This window comes from Drosophila virilis, chromosome 2, assembly GCF_030788295.1.
Source record: "Drosophila virilis strain 15010-1051.87 chromosome 2, Dvir_AGI_RSII-ME, whole genome shotgun sequence".
Taxonomy (NCBI): Eukaryota; Metazoa; Arthropoda; class Insecta; order Diptera; family Drosophilidae; genus Drosophila; species Drosophila virilis.
This window is the reverse complement of record NC_091544.1, coordinates 2,396,029-2,412,337: the sequence shown is the minus strand read 5'-3', so window position 1 is coordinate 2,412,337 and position 16,309 is coordinate 2,396,029. Positions and strand designations below refer to the sequence as shown.

The window sequence follows — 16,309 nt, the reverse complement described above, 5'->3', positions numbered from 1 at the left end:
CAAAGCAAAGATACCTTTCTTTGCATTTTTGTACAGGGTATTATAAAATTGAAGCACAAAATATTGAGAATCGTTTTAATAGCACATTCACAAAATAGCTAAATCAGCTATAGCCGGAAAATCCTTGAAAATCCGCCTGTTTCATACATAGTCGCAAAGCAATGCTACCTTAGTGTTCAATGTGTACAGGGTATTATAAAAATGAAGCATAAAATGTTCAAAAATCGTGTTAATAGCAATAATAACAATGGCCAGCAGCGACTGTGGCTGCGTTGCCGACGGATTTGGTGTGCGAGAAGTAAACGCATAAAACCAAATAAACAAACCGAGTGTGGCACAAATACGACGCCGTTAGAGGTGGGTCAGTAACCGTAACCCACATTGCGTATACGCGCACAAATTACGCCAAATATTTTTCGAGCGTGCTCAAGTTAAGGCGAAGGCTAGGTCCAATCTAAGCCATGATCAGTTCATGGCCAGCAGCATTTTAGGGCTTTCAATTACCAAAAATAAAAAAATGAACCATTTACTAGCTAGGGTTGGGGGTGGGTGGTTGGTCTGCAAACCGGTGGCAGTTAGCCAAACAAAATTGCAGCGAGTTAATGCTTAGGCCTTAAATAACATGCATACAGTATATACTTTTATATACGTACTTATGCTGTTTACCTGTCTGCCATTGCACAGGTAATTTATTGCGGTTGCCTGCAACGCCTTCGTTACGTTGGTTGCATGTTACGTGTGCGAGAAACAGCAACGCATTCAAACTAAAAACAAATCGCATCATGTCAAGCTCAACTCGAGCCAAGCATTAATGAAAATGCAAGCAAAACTCTTCAAATCACTAATACATATGTTTTTTTTTTACATTCATTAAACGCAGCGCTTAAGGTAATTATTGCATTTAATTAGTTTACAAACAATTTGAAAAATGAGTTGCGCGCGTAATTGAATTTTTAAATTGTTGCTATCGAAACGATAATCGAGTTGGTTGTTATCGGTCAGATCGGCATGCACTGCTTAGTGCTGAAAAGTGCCACAAGCTGGCGCTATGCAGCACCAGAGATTAATCGGCTTATCTATCGATAGCTATCGCCCTGTTTAAGTTGCTTTAAGCGGTTAGTGAAAAACTTTAACTTGTTTGCTTCCATATTATTTGTATTTAGTTGCTTATCTAGTGCATCTGCTAGTGTGCCCTCCCCTGCGCAAAAGAACACACACATATCAATGTCCAAGCTACTTCTTCCTGTTCGGCACGCAACATTTAAGCCAAGAAATAAAAGACAGACAAAATGCTTTAATAAATTGCGCAGATATTTTATTTTGATTTAATAAATGTGATTAGTTTTCTTGTCCGTCCGGCCGATTGGACAGCACAGAACATAGTACAAGTGGCCGCTGCAGCATCATCCTCACACGGGCAAACGGAAATGCCGCGCATTGGAACAAGCATTTTTCCAGCTGCTGCTGCCTGGAAGAGTCTTCGTTGAGCAGAGTTCAAGTTGCGTTGTTCTGCTTTGCTCTAATCGCTGCATTGTCATCTTCTTGCTTGCGGCGATCGACCGAGCGTCCGCTCACTTCTCGCCCATTTGACGCTGCAATTGCAGGCATAGTGCTTGTTGTTGTTGTTCTTCTTCTGGTTGTTGTTGTTTGTGGGAACGAGCACACAGCTATTTTCAAATTGGAAAGGTTTTGCACTTCGCCAACGCAGCCAACTCTTTTTGTTCGCTTTGTTTGCGGCTTCGCTGCCGCCGCTGTTGCTGCTGCTGTTGTTACAGGCAACTTCTTTCTCGTTAGTTTGTTATTTTAACTATTATATCAATTAGTTTTAACGTTTGACGGCTACGCCAGCTTCAACTCGACGCTGGATTGCGGATGGAAGGAGGAAATGGAAATGGGAAAGCCGCGCAGCAGCAGCTACGAAGTTCGAGGTTGAATTTTGCGCCGTTGCAATTCACTGCGCTTGGCTTTCACGCTGGGGTTGAAACTCTCAGTGTATGCGTGTGTGTGTGTGTGCGTGTGTGTGTGTGTGTGTGCCTGCAAATAGCAGCACTCTCATTTTGAAAATATGTAAATAACACACAACAACAAACGTTACTTTTTTATTGGCCTTCCAGTGCGTTGGCATTTCAATAGCATGAAGAAGGAAGTAAGCAGCGAGAGGGTCGCGCAGCGTTCAGGGTTGAAAGGTGTTCCGCCGGGGCTCTTTTGTGCGCGCGCGGCAACTGAAATTTTACTTTGAACATTTTAAATGCGGCAGGTGTTACAGTTAGTTGCACTGTTAGACTCGTCGCTTGCCAACACTGACAAAAAAAGAACAGAAGAAAGTTAAAACAGTTATCTTCGCATTACCGAAATGCCCTTGCAAAAAGAATTGCGATATATGCCTAGGTTTTTTTTTATATATGTATATATGCGGGTCGATTGGAACTATGTGACATTACGATTTCTGCACAGATATAGGAAACATATGAAAGAGTGTAACAAATTTGGTCGATCTTATCCGTATCACAATACGATTAATAGAAATTAGGCAAGTGAAGCTTGTACCTACTTTTCGACCGACCGTGCCTATGGCAGCTATATGATATAGTGGTCCGATGTTGATAGGATTACCCTTATATATGAGACGCATAGTCGAAACAGAACGTACAGTCGGCTGTTAATGCTGATCTAAAATATATATAGTTAATGGGTTTGAAAAAGTCAAATTCTATGCGTTACACATTTCGAGACAAACTTATAATACCCTCGGCCAGGGTATAAGAAACCGTTATTCTTGGCTGCTTGTCGCTGGGCGCGCATGCGATTGCGACAGACAGCGCGCCCGCAGGCGCAACTGCAACAACCCCCTCGTCGATAGGTTCACACGCCGACAACAACAACAACAGAGGCAGCAGCAGCCGCCGTCAGACTAGGCTCTAAAATTTATTTGCAGCGTGAGACGTTTGTCAACGGGCGGCGACAGCGACAATTCGATATTCAATCGCGTGTCGCTTGGCCATAAAAAGCAGATAAAATGCCCACAAATCAGGCTACTCCAGCAGCAGCAGGGAACGGAACGGCGGCATGCGGGCAATGGGCAGCCAGAGGGGTGAGGGGAGGGAGGGGGGGCGTGTCAGCCAGCATGCGTTTAGACTACGGCTGCTGCTGCGGTCAAATTGCTGCAACTGGCAGTGCCAAAAGGTCAATAACTTCCATCTATAGATTCTTGCTGCGGGTGAGCGTGCGCGCTTCGGCTTGTCATTTTATGTGGGTCACGGGTCAATCATGTAATATAATCATCCGTATGGACGTCTATATATAACTGATTAGTGCTTAGGGCATAGCCCAAATCGGAAGCTAATTTCATTAACACTATTTATATTCTCACAATAGTTCAAAAGTTGAAAGGGCTTTTAACTCTATTTAAAAGATATAGGAAAAACAATCCGATTGGAAATTAGTGGAAAACTGCAATTTCCAAACTTTGTTCAAATCGATTTAACAGAAAATTGTGCAAGAAAAAAAGGCTTTCAACTTACCCTTAAATATAAACAGCTTGAAGCAGATGTTTAATCATTCGTGATCGGAAAATAGGTGGAATATTGTAATTGCCAAATATTATAAAACTAAAAAATTAAATATAAGCGACTTGTGGATTTTTTTGATCTGAAATAGGCGGAGAGTTTTAGTTGCCAACTATTTTACTTCATTCGATGTTAAATATATTTGGAACAGGTTTTAAATAGATTTCACGCACAAGAGTGAAATACAAACATGAAACTTACTTTTCAATCAAAAACAACTTGAAGTATATTTGGCAAAATCTACGTTTGGAAATAGATGGAAAATTTGTAAATGCAAATTCTATAAATTTCTGAAATTGAATTTGATGACGTATTAAAATGTAACTGAGAGTTGTTCCATTTTCTTTTTAAATCTGTGTTTGGCATCAAATCCAGATCTTGCAAATCCACGTCCATGATCGAAAGCTAGATGGAAAAATGTGAATTTTTTTTTGTCAGCTGTTGAGATAAGTTCTTAAGTTAGTTTATAACTCATGTAAACCTTTTTTTGTCTGCCTTAAAGCATTTTAAACATTACATATTGTTCTTTTAAGCGAATTCACGTTCACGATCCAAATATGGGTGGAAATAATCAGACACTGCATCTATTTTTCATCCACAAAGTAATCCATATAACTAAATGGATGTTCTTTAACAATTTGTGGACTGTACGTAGACTTTTCACCAGCCTTTTTCCTATGGCCAAATTATGTATTTAATGTCCGTTCACATTACAAAGGAGTTAATGCGTTTTGGCTAATTGACGTGTCCCGATGGCAGCTACTCCTGGCCGCCAGCCCCGCCTGATTGCTCTCCTCTTTATTATGGCCTCTTGGCCATGTTTTTCTTTTATGTGTGTGTGTGTGTGTGTTGACCCAACTTAATAGACGAGCATGAAATCTAGTCACGAACTTAATCATGAACAACCGTGCACTAGATCCATGTTCGCCGACAAAATAGAGTCAGAGAAGAGCAAAAGAGCGAAACAAAAAAAAAAAAAAAATCAAAAATCAGGCAGCAGCTGCAGCCTCTCCCTTTCTCTCGCCAAGCTGAGGCATTTGATCCATCCCATGCCATCCTGGAAGCAATGATTATTGCCAGTGCACGACTTTCTGTGGCATTTGACTGGTGTGTGCCTCCGCCTGCTTCTCTCCTCCTCCTCCTACGGCACATTCACCTTCTCCTGGGCCTCTTGTGGCTCCTTCTGGTGATTGTTGGATTTCTTGGTTTTATGGGCTTGGTTCGGTTTTTCGGTCACTTTTTTTTTTTTGGATATCATTTCATGTCATTTTGCTCGTGCCTGGCAACTATTTCAATTGGGGCCTGTTTTGATCGGTTTTCATAGCTCAATTGGCTCAATCAGACCCCCGCACACACCCCCCGCTCCCGCTTCCTTCTCTTCATTCGTGCGCTCGCTTTTTGATCCCGCGCGTATTGTATACACATTTGCATTTGTATCTGTGTCTGTATGTGTGTATTTATTATATGAATGAATCAAGCTTCAAGCTTCGAATTAAGGTTTATTATTTTTATACACTGTTCGCAACGTGAAAATGAGTATATTGGATGTTTGCCAGTTTTAGAGCTAGATTCTCGAATTCGTCGGATTCATTATTGGATGATCTCCGCGAACACAGTTTGACAGCCGCTGGCTGGGGCTTACAGTTTTACACGCAAGAACTTCTTAATAATAGTATCTTTACGATTTGTTTTCAGCTTTGAACAGAGTATCGCGCAGTCGTTGACACCCCGCACCAATATTTCTACTTGTCGGCTTGATTTTTCTGCTGATTTGTAGAATATTTTTTGCTACCGCCCTTTGCCTTCAGCCGCCCTCAAAGCCAGCGTTCGATTGTTTAAGAATCGAGGCGTCGCTGCAGCTTGAATTTCTGCCCGATCTGCACAAAGTTTTCAGTTTTCAGGCCACACAATTCAACGGAAATTACTGTTTACTCAGACACTAGTTGTTTATTTGTATATATATATATATATATATATATATATATATATAAATAAGATCGAAAGTTGAAGCAAGCTCTAGCTTGAAAACTATGCGACACATTAGGGAAACAAAAGTTCCAAGAATTTTTAGCAATTTGTTCCGGTAGCAAAACTATTATCGTTACCAGAGCAAGAGGGCGAAACCAGAAAGAGTTGGAGGCGGGCGTTGCTGTCTGTCAGTAATCTGAGCCCTGCCCTGACAGAGACTGAGTGCCACATAGCAATACGAAAGTGTTGTTGAACTCGCAGCCACTTGAAATACCTATACTTAAATCAGAAATTACGAATAAAAAAATATGTACAAATTTTTAATACAAATTTTGCTCAATCTTCTATAAAAGTTGCCACTTTTCTACAAAATATATTTTATTTAATTTTATTTTTTTTTTTTAGTTTTTAATTTTCTCTCAAATATATATTTTATTTTATCATATTTTAATATGAACTTTTTTTTTTGCAACAAATCAAACTTGGAGTCAAAATCTCAAATTATTAATAATGAAAAAATCGTTTTTGATTTATTAACAAAAATTGTACCTTTTTTTCCAATCTCCTCAATTATGTTACAAAATATTTGTATTTTTAATAGGCCCCCCCTTTTTGAGTATTTACAAACAGCGGCCACTCGAATTTCTTGGGCCCACTTCAAATTCTCCACTCTTTCCAACTGGTAATTAAATTTTTCAAGCATTTGTTGTTTGGCTTGAGAAAAATAAAATGCTTTTGTTGCATAGTTTTAGCTGATTCCACACAAAATCATACACATTAGCATTAATTTAGTGCGTGTAATTAAGACTCACAAAAAAACAACAACAACAACAACTCTTGGGAAAGACATCCACATTATTTGCTTCCTTTCACACACTCTCTCCCTCTCTCTCGCTCTATCTATCTCTCTTTTACACATACTGTGACAGCTGCTAGAGCACAATTCATTTCGTTCTGTTTGGTTGACTTTCTTTGTGCGTGTGCGTGAGCGTAGAGTTGACTAATTACCTTTTCCAATACCAAGTAAAAAAAAAATATACAGAAACGTCATAGTCGGGTGCAAATGCTGCGCCATGCTCTGTAAAAGCAGCTGAAAATAACTCGAAGATAACTTCTACATTGTTAGAGGAAGACAAGCTGGAAGACTCCACATTCAATTGAACCAAGCCAATATACCCGTTATAATTCAATGAACAGAGTATACAAGTGAAAACACATTGCCGTTAGGTATTGTATATGCAATAGTGTTGCTAAACGCACAACTGAACTGATAAAAAATGAGCTGTCAATTATATTTTACAACCCACATTTCGTTGTTATTAAATTGATCGTGTTATTCTCTCAATTTGGCCCGTGTTGTTTATTTGCTGATTGAACTACCGTTGTTAATGAGTGTGGATCTAGTCACAAATACTTGAAAAAACGAATGTGAAACACTGGACCCTCACTCACTAAAAACAGTAGTACGCATATTCGATCCACTCGTTCACATTGTCTTACCATTTTTGGGGCGTCCACTTGCTCGGCAGTGCTCTGGCATTTTGTTCGCCTTGTTTTATTTATTATTATTTTTATTTTTTTTTTTTTTTTGTTAATTTCAATTATTAAGCGATAGTGCAAAATAAACTGGAACAACAATAACAAACCACGCCGCTGCCACTACTTTTTTGTGTTGATAAGAGCGACAAGCGAAGCAGCGCTGCTCAGTTTTCTTCTAGGCGTTACGTCGCTTATCAGCAGCAAATGAAGCAAACACACAGCAAACACACACTCTTAAGCATGTATATAGTGTGTAAGTAAATAGATGTATTTTCCCGCCTAAACAAAAAGATCGTTGGCTTTTAAAATTAAAAATTGAACTACTTTGGTGCAGTGTGGCAACGCCACGAAAGAACCGCTTATTTGCAAGCGCAATATAGAGAGCGCACATTTATATACATGCTGTGTATGTGTACATACCGATACATACACACACGCACACACACATACATGCAAAAAGCAAAGCTTACACACGCGCACAGCAACAGCAAACGCTGCTATGTCTATATGCATGCATTGGTGAGTAACGATGGCTGCGCTGATGGCTCAAGTTGATAGCAGCAGTTGTTGTTTTTGTGTTTGTTGTTGTTGTTGTTTTAGCTGCTGCTACTGCCGCTGCCGTCGCTGCTTTTATTTCTCGAGTGTGCCTTGTCTTCGTCGCCGCTGTTGCTGTTCTTGTTGTTTTGTGGTCTCTTATGGCTGCCTCGATTTGAAGAAGTATGGCGAATTACATACACGCACATGCACACACACACACACATACACACAAGCACGCACGAGGGCAAAAACTCAACTGACTATTCAGGCATTATATTTGCCAGCAGCACAATTCGCCGTCGTTGTTGCTCCCTTGTTGTCAATTTCATTTCGCAGATTCAGTTTTATTAAATTGTTATTGAAATTAAATCATTTCTAATTAGACGGCCAGCCGACTGATCCAACTGTAAACGCTTCGTGCATCCGCTTATTATTTCGGTAAAACTGATGATGCCCGTGTGTGTGTGTGTGTGTTTGAATATGTGTGTGTCTTATGTCTCAGTGTGCGTGTCACTCGCCGTGTAATCAACGGCAATTTGAAAAAAAAACTGCAAAAACAGGCAGCGCTACACAATACGTATATATACGTACATACATATGTATGTATATTTTGTGTGTACTCTCAAGCACGACTTTTGCATTTGTTGTATTTTACATATTAATTCAGTTTAATTTAATATCGTACATGAAATGTTTGACGCTCAGATTGTTATACTTTGCATTGAATTGACGGACGAAGATGGCGGACCGCTCCGAATGGCAATTAATGCAACAGGCTTCCACATTTTTGCGGTTAGTTTGAAATTTCGGCAGTGTACAGTTAATTATATTGCTATACATTTGTATGTATCGGATCACTCATTGAACACACGCACACATACTCACGCGCGGCAACCGACAGATAAACACGCGTTCAAGTTAAAGTCGTTAAAGGTATTGTGCTATTACTGTATTTGTTTAAATTTTGTTGCAACTGGTGTGTACAATTTTCTTATGGCAAAATTGCAATCGTACGGCGACTGCGCAGCTTAGACATAAAAATGCATCAGAATCAACAACCACTCGCAAACGACGCTCTTATAAGACTAACTCGAAGTTAAGCCATAGACACACTCTATAGCGCAGAGCAGTGGTTGGCATTCTGCTGCCGCTGAGCAGCAGAGTCAAAACGTATACATGTACGCTTAACGTTGAGCGAATTAAGAGCGCGGGCAGAGCAAGAGAGTCGTTTTTCAAACGGACGATCGTTACTCACCAACACACAAACACGATTGACGTGCTGCCAACGCGTGCGGCATAAAATGCTCTCCAGTGTTATAAAAATATATTGATTTTTAAGGCATTGTGAATGTTAGGCTGCCCTATAATGCATATCTTAATACAGCTTAAGTGCACTAATTACAACTCAATCGAGTTTTAAAATATTTAAATAGTTAAATTTCATGGAGTTGGCAGCACACACTCACACAAAAGTAACAAGCAGCGGCCCACACACATACTCAAACACGTACATACATAGTAGAATTTGAGTGAGTTGCGCTTGCGCTTGTGTGTGTTTGTGTGAGTGTGTGCGTGTGTATGTGTGTGTGTGTGAATGCGTGTATGTAAGCAATCGTGTGCAAATGATACAAAGAAGAATTATATCAAAAGCGAAAGAAAATAATGATGACGCAGTGAAAAAATTATATTAAAATAATTACAACAGCGCGTTCAACTTGGACTTGGTAAAGACGTTGACGTCGACTTCGACAACGACGCGTCGCTGCCGTTTGCTTGTCGACGCGCGCACCTTTTAACTGCTGCTGATGTCGTTGTTGTTGTTGTTGCTGCTGTTGCTGTTTCCTTCCAGCTATCGTTAGCGGGGTGGGTTTCTTAAAGAATTGTAGTGAAATGCTTGGGAAAGGTTTTTACAGTACGTTCAAACAGAAAATGTACAGACATGGCCACATGCCTGTGTTTGTATACGGATAAATACATATGTATTTATGTATGCATGTGTATGTGCTGTGCATTGAATGTACATATTGTGTTTATGCATGTATGTGTGTGCGTTTATCTTTACGCGATTTTATTTCTTTCTTTTTATTTTTTTGTCAATTCTTTTTTTTTTTTGCAAAAGGTAGGGCGAGACACTGAGCAAGGGTTCGTGACGTCAACGCACTCGCGCAGCTGTTGCCCGACCATCAGTCATGCAGTCAGTCAGTCAGTCAGTCAGTCATTCAGTCAGTAGTCGTCTTCTTTTTGCGTCTCCTCCAGAGTTCCGCATCGATTATACAAAACAGCCAGCGGGCGCGTCCATCATTTTCATCAAGGTGACACAGTTTGGCAACGTCTTCAACCCGGCGTGGTCAATGAAACTGAGTAGAAATGTGGCGAAATGTCTCTTGAAATATTTAATTCATTTCCCGCTTCCTTCCTTAATTGATATGCGCCCACATTCACACCTCGCACCTCCATTGGCTGGCATTCGCGCGGGCGTTGTCCACACGTCGGTTATCCAAAAGATTTCTTTAGAGCTTCAACCAAGTGCTGAAGCGGTTAGGAATAATGTATTTATCCAATTGGAAATTGAAAATGAATGAACTTTCCAGTTCGGAATCAATTGAGATACGCTGGAGTTGGCTTCTTCGGGTTATTTTCTTAGAAAGTATTCAAATTACTTTTGGAATATTTGTCAAGAGGCACTTTAGAGGCACATTTCTTTGATATAAAAACAGAGATCGATAGAATTTCCATTTCAAGAACATTGCCAACACGCTTGCAAAGGAAAAGGAAAATGTGTTCCAGTGTGAAATAAGGCAAAAATAAGTGTGTTGATTTCCATTTCAGAAACACTTTCAACACTAACCCAAATGGAAATAGATGCGTTATGCCAGTGTGGAAAAATGCAACAATTAGTGTGTTGCATATTTTCTGTATATTTGTGATGAATGGAAAATGTTGGCGCTTTATTATTTCTAGCTATAAAGTGGCTGGCTTGAGCAGGCACAGGTAAAGATCTGTGGCCCAATCAGAGGCTCACACTTCTTCCCACAGCTTGGCCCCATCAGTTAACCCAATATATGTTACTATAAAAGACCGCGGCCCGGCCCGGTCCCAGTCCAGCCCAGCCCAGTTCAGATAAAAAATCACACATGCTGCACTGGCTACTTGTCATTGCAAAAAATTCGAGGTGTGTGCGGTGCGAATTTGTGTGTGTGTGTGGGTTGTGTGTGTGTGTGTGTGTGTGTGTGTGTGTGTGTGTGTGTGTGTCGCCTGACCCATGCGAATGCAATCTCAGCTGTTGGAATTGTAATTGCATTTTGTATCTTGTAAATGTCATTGGCCATTGCCCAACTGCCAACTCCGAACTTCCAAACTGAAATTCGCGACTCACTCGCATTAAATAACATAACGTACACTCCTTTTGTTTGCAATACATATATTTAAATTGCACAAAGATGCGAGCCATCTCTAATGGCTCAAAACAAATGGCAAAGTTCAAACGAGGTTAACAGCATTTCAAGCCGTGGCCGTAAGGAGCCGCTCCTGGCCGAGTCCAGGTCCGAGTCGGTGGGGGCCACCAAAATGGATGCAACTGCAGTCAAAGCCAAAGCAAACAAAGGCAGCAAACAAACAAAATCAACGAATGGGCAACCAACAACAGCATGATATAACAGACTAGTAGATACCCTGTACACAGTCGATGTATATTTAAGGGGTATTCAAAATCAGATGTGTTCAAGATGTTTTCGTATCAAGCCACATTTGATGTCTGTAGCTCTAATGACTTCTGAGCTAGAGCTGAGAAACCTAGGCGTCTAATCGATATTTATCGATAACCGAAAAGTGAGGTTAGTTTGATTCGAATGATGCAGAAGATACCCTGTCGAAAGTTGATTTATATTTAAGGGATATGCACGCCAAATTTTGTGTCTGAAGTTCTTATGAATATCGGGTTATGCTTGAGAAATCAAGGCATCTAATCGATATTTATCGATAACTTAGGTAACAAATTTGCTGACGCTATATTTTTCAGTTTCTGTGATCGATGAGAACGAAAAGGAACAGAACCTACAGAATGGGCATGGTTCGATAGGATGGACTCAATCCTGAAGATCTGGAATCTCTTTGCCTACATTTGAGGAATTGCATATACCCCACAGCTAGCACACACACACAGTTTTATTAGATGCAGGGTATACGAAAAAAGGCCCAAAAGCATCTTAAACGACAGGCGGTGGTAACATGACCATAGTCAGATAGTCGCAGCCACAGCTTCAACTTCAGGCTGCAGCTTCAATAAAACGACATGCGCACAAATCTGTGGACGTCTGCCGAAGTGGAGGCACATATAAAAACCTTTCTAACGATCGTTTACCTCTCGCAAAATGTAACAAAGGAGTCGGGCCAAAACTTGCCTGGCCTGGCCTGGACGGGCCTGGCCTGGCCTGGCCTGGCTAGTTGATGCGGGCCAAGCCAAGCCTAGGCCAAGCGCCCACTTCCTACTTTTGCTGCTGCTGCTCTTCGTGCTGCCAACCGCTGCAGGCTCTGCTGCTGCCCACCAAAACTTAGAAGCCAAACACACACGCACACACACACACACACACACACATATATATATATACTAACTTGGCCAACTCGGGCCAGGGCAAGATTTTGATTTTCTGCCGTAGTTGGAGCATAGCAGCTGCCGCTTTAGTTGGCCATAATGTGCTGGCCATTTGCCCCTTTGCATACGCCACTGAGTCCAACTGAGCCAACCAACCGCCCGCCGCTTCGACGTACCACGAAACGCTCACCTACCCGAAAAAAAAAACCAACAACAAAAACAAAAAAAAAAAAAAAAAACGGCAACCGAAAACGAAGTTCAGGCGAACGGGGGAAAATATATAAAAGAAAAGAGTAATAACCAGTTTTGTCTCCCAAAAAAGCCAAACAAATGAAGTCAAGCAGAGGTAAAAACAAGAAAAACATAAATTTCGATGAGTGACGCCGAAACTTGAATACCCTTACATAAAAATGTGTAATAATAATGTAGATCTACTTGAAATTTGACCAATTTTCAAGGCGTGGCTTTTATATTTACCCTAAGTGGCAAAACTAAGAAAACATTTAAAAAAATATAAATAGATCTTAAAAACAAGCAATATGATAAAGTATCTAGAAGTGAATCATGGAAAATTTAATATTTAATATTTACTTAACTTTTTTCAGATAATTCCAAGTACACACAGAGCTATTCCAATCTCATGTTGAAGAGCAATTAATATAATTATAAAATAATTATAATAAACATAATAATAGAATCTGTTCAAAGCCTCTATGGCAGCAATATGTCTTACTGCTGCGTTCCGCACGAACTTGATATATATTCCAGCTGCAACAAAAAGTAGTGTATGTACCAAGTTCTATGAACATGGCTCCAAATCGAAGCGAGTTCCGATAGTTAGTTAGATAGTTAGTCACAGCTAGATGCTCGCAGCCTGAGCCAAAGCTAAAGCTAAATATTGAGACATACATTTGGCTTAGTCTGCCCTAAGATGTTACATTTGACATGAGTAAAGTGAGGTACTCTATGTTAGGGCATCTAAAGAACGTAGCTCATGTTTACGAGTAGAAGCAAAACCAAACTTCAGGCCAAATGCGGCTGGCAGCGATCGAGCGTACCTTGGCCACAGATGGGGCCCACGCTGTAGACTGGCGGGGTGCAGAGAGGTGTGCAAGGGGGGGAATGGGAGCCATGTGCCGGGTCGGGTCGGGCGCTCTTCAGCTTCAGCTTCAGCTACAGCTACAGCTTCGGCTACAGCTTTAACTTTAACGGCCATCATCAGATAGAGCTAAGAGCCAAAGAGCCAGTACAGTTGAATTGAAGTTGTGGCAAACGGGTATTGAGGGAGTTGGCAGTAGGTCTTGCCATGGCTTTGGCCTGGCTTCCCCTTCCCCTACCACTACCCCTGCCCCTGCCCCTTTGGTTGTTGATGGTGTTGCTTTTGGCTTTTGTGTCTCTGCAGCGTTGTAGGAGTTTTGGCTGCACAGAAGTTTAGTTACATGCTCATTACATAGATACACACAAGAGAGAGGGAGAGCGAGAGAGCGAGAGAGAGAGAGGGAGAGGGAGAGAGTGAGTACAATGTATGTGGCCAACTATAGATACATACAATTTATGTATTGCAGATACATAGATAGAAACGTAGCCAGGTACTTGGCCCGAACTGGCTCTGGCTCTGGCTCTGGCTCGGATGCTGCTGCCTTTCTAAACTTCTAGCTTTTCCGATGCTTATCGCGGCTTACAAATAAAAAAAAAAAAAAAAACAAAATAAATAGAATGAGTAGAAAAGAAAAGAAAAAAAAAAACGTTGTATAAACTGAACTCCCACAAAAAGGCGAGCGCAGCATTTCTTTGGCCCAGCTTTTGGCCAAGGCAGATCTTGCTTTTCACATGCATAAATTGTGCACAAAAGCAGCTCGACGCTTTGCTATCATTAGTTTTGAAATTTTTATGCATCTACCTGTACATATACATATATATATCTGTTTAGCTGAGCTGCTCAGGACTTGATTGTGGCCACGATTGGAGCTCGAGTTTTGCCGCCTGTTTGGGCTCTTTTCCTGCAATTGTGAAAACAATTTGGACGAATTTTCCAGTTCAATTGCGCTTTTAATTTAAATTGTTGTTGTTGTTGTTGTTGCCGTCGTCGTCGTCTTCATCAATTGTCAGTCCTTAGTTTCTTTTGCATTTATTTTATTTACTCAATTTTCGAGTGTTTTTTTTTTACATTTTCCTAGCTCCTAAGCCAAACTTGGGCCAACTTTAACTGGCAAATTTATTCTTGGCCACGGCGCATGTCAATTGCCTGAAGTTTTCCCAGACAAGACTAGTTAATTAACGTTCCGACAATCGATCGAGCAATGTCAGCTTGCCAGCTTCCTCAAATGCCAGCCGGTCAAAGGTCAATGTGCCGAGCGCCCAATATGGCGCGTAGAACTGCGTGAAGGTTCGAACTGGCAAATGTTTGCTTATTAATTATATAATTAGCCCACATTAATAAATCTATTAGCAGAATATCCTCAAATTACACTTGTGTATTGTTTAAATTCTATAGTATTATTATAGAAATATAATAAATCCAATAACTGTGGGAAGCGTTTCCCTAGAGTTAAACAAACTTTAGATGTTTAGGCTCTCTTGTTCAATTGTCTGACAATTTAAATGCGTAAACATTGAGCTGTCGAGCTTGCAAAAATTTAATTAATATATAATCAAGTTATGGGCCACGCTCACAAAACAATAAGAACATTTGATTCTTTCCGCAAAAAACTAAAGTAAAGTATATTATTTTTGATCCAACACAAGAATTGTTTAAAACATAAAACAATTTTTATATTATAACGGATGGTTTTTCAAAACATTTAAGTAGAAATTACAAAAAATGGTTCCTAGATAAAAACTAAAAAAAAAAAGGGATGATACGTCTCTTGGGTTTAAATAATATAGAAACAACTACCAAAAGAGATTTGCTTTATTTTATTTATTTAATATGTAAATGATATAGTATACAAGCATAAAGTTTATTACTGTCTAAAACTTTAAACTAAAACTTTACTTTTAACTAAAAGTTTCCCTTTATTATGATAAAACCAAATTTTTTTAAGTGTAACAAATTAAAATCTCTAATTGACTTAACATTAAGTTCTTCATGTAGACTAAACAAATGTTTGGCAATGCTTGAGGATTAAGAGATTTCATCCAGTGCCAGTGTTGAATAACTATTTGTAAGTATTTGTAGAATGCAACAGCTTTGATGGCTGCTTGAAGAGGGCAAACATTTTGGCCAGCTCAAGAGTGTGAAGACAGCGGCGATGCGTATCGGCCTTTCTCCGTTTTGGACATAGATTTAGGAAGCATATTTATGTGGCTCTCTCTGTGTGTGTGTGTGTGTGTGTTTAGTCCACTCGAAGTTCAGCTGAAGTGAGTAGCATTAAGTTTAAGAACAACAAATCGACTGATGCTAAATTTCGCTGTTTATTTCTTGTACTCGAGCTTGAAATTAAAAGACTATAAACAATCGTGAGAATGGCACTTGAACATGTTCAAAACAATAATGGCCTTAAACGAAATGTACAAGAAACAACGCAACTGGCAACGTGCAACAGGCAACGTGCAACAGCAAGACAAATCAACAAGCCGCAGTCGCTGTTGAAGCCAACAAACGGAGCGGGCCCCATAGAGCCGCACGGACAGGCGGCTAAATGAACAGACAGTCAATCAACTTTAAGCAAAAAGCATAGCGACAACGTCAGCTGCAACTGCGACTGCGACGTCAGCGGCGACGGCGACGTCAGCGGCGACGGCATCAAAGAGAAATGCGCGCGCGCACAGTTTTAGCCTTAGCTGCGCACACGATCATCCCCGTTGTAGATGATTTAAGGAGCGCGGCCGAGAAAACTATTACAAAATGATCAAAACAGCTCAGAAGTGCAAGAAGAAGAAGCAGCAGCAGCAGCAGCAGCAGCAGAGGAAAATGATGAAGAAGACAAAATCAAATCAGTGTGCGAACTGGACCTGAACCACGGCGGAGACGGCGATCGTATCGGATTGGATCGGTTCGAGACTCGATTACAATAATTACAATCGGCTACGCGAGATTTACCAAATCACAACAACAACAACAGCAACAGCAAGAGGCACACAGATAAAGATACAGATACAGATAAAT

The 16,309-nt window shown here is 40.5% G+C and overlaps 1 long non-coding RNA gene across 5 annotated transcripts; it reads right to left on the bottom strand.

Moving 5' to 3' along the window:
* Window positions 1-1,272: 1,272 nt before the first annotated feature.
* Window positions 1,273-8,705, bottom strand: LOC116651892 (uncharacterized). 5 transcript variants are annotated; one of them, XR_011416125.1, is made up of 3 exons: window positions 4,048-5,515; window positions 3,522-3,971; window positions 1,273-2,300 (listed from the first exon to the last, which is right to left on the bottom strand). It is a non-coding gene; the product is annotated as an uncharacterized lncRNA (long non-coding RNA). The 5 variants fall into 5 exon arrangements; XR_004304902.2 differs by having other exon boundaries at window positions 3,522-4,004; window positions 4,084-5,515; XR_011416126.1 differs by lacking the exon at window positions 4,048-5,515 and adding an exon at window positions 8,296-8,705 and having other exon boundaries at window positions 1,274-2,300.
* Between the last annotated feature and the right edge of the window lie 7,604 nt (window positions 8,706-16,309).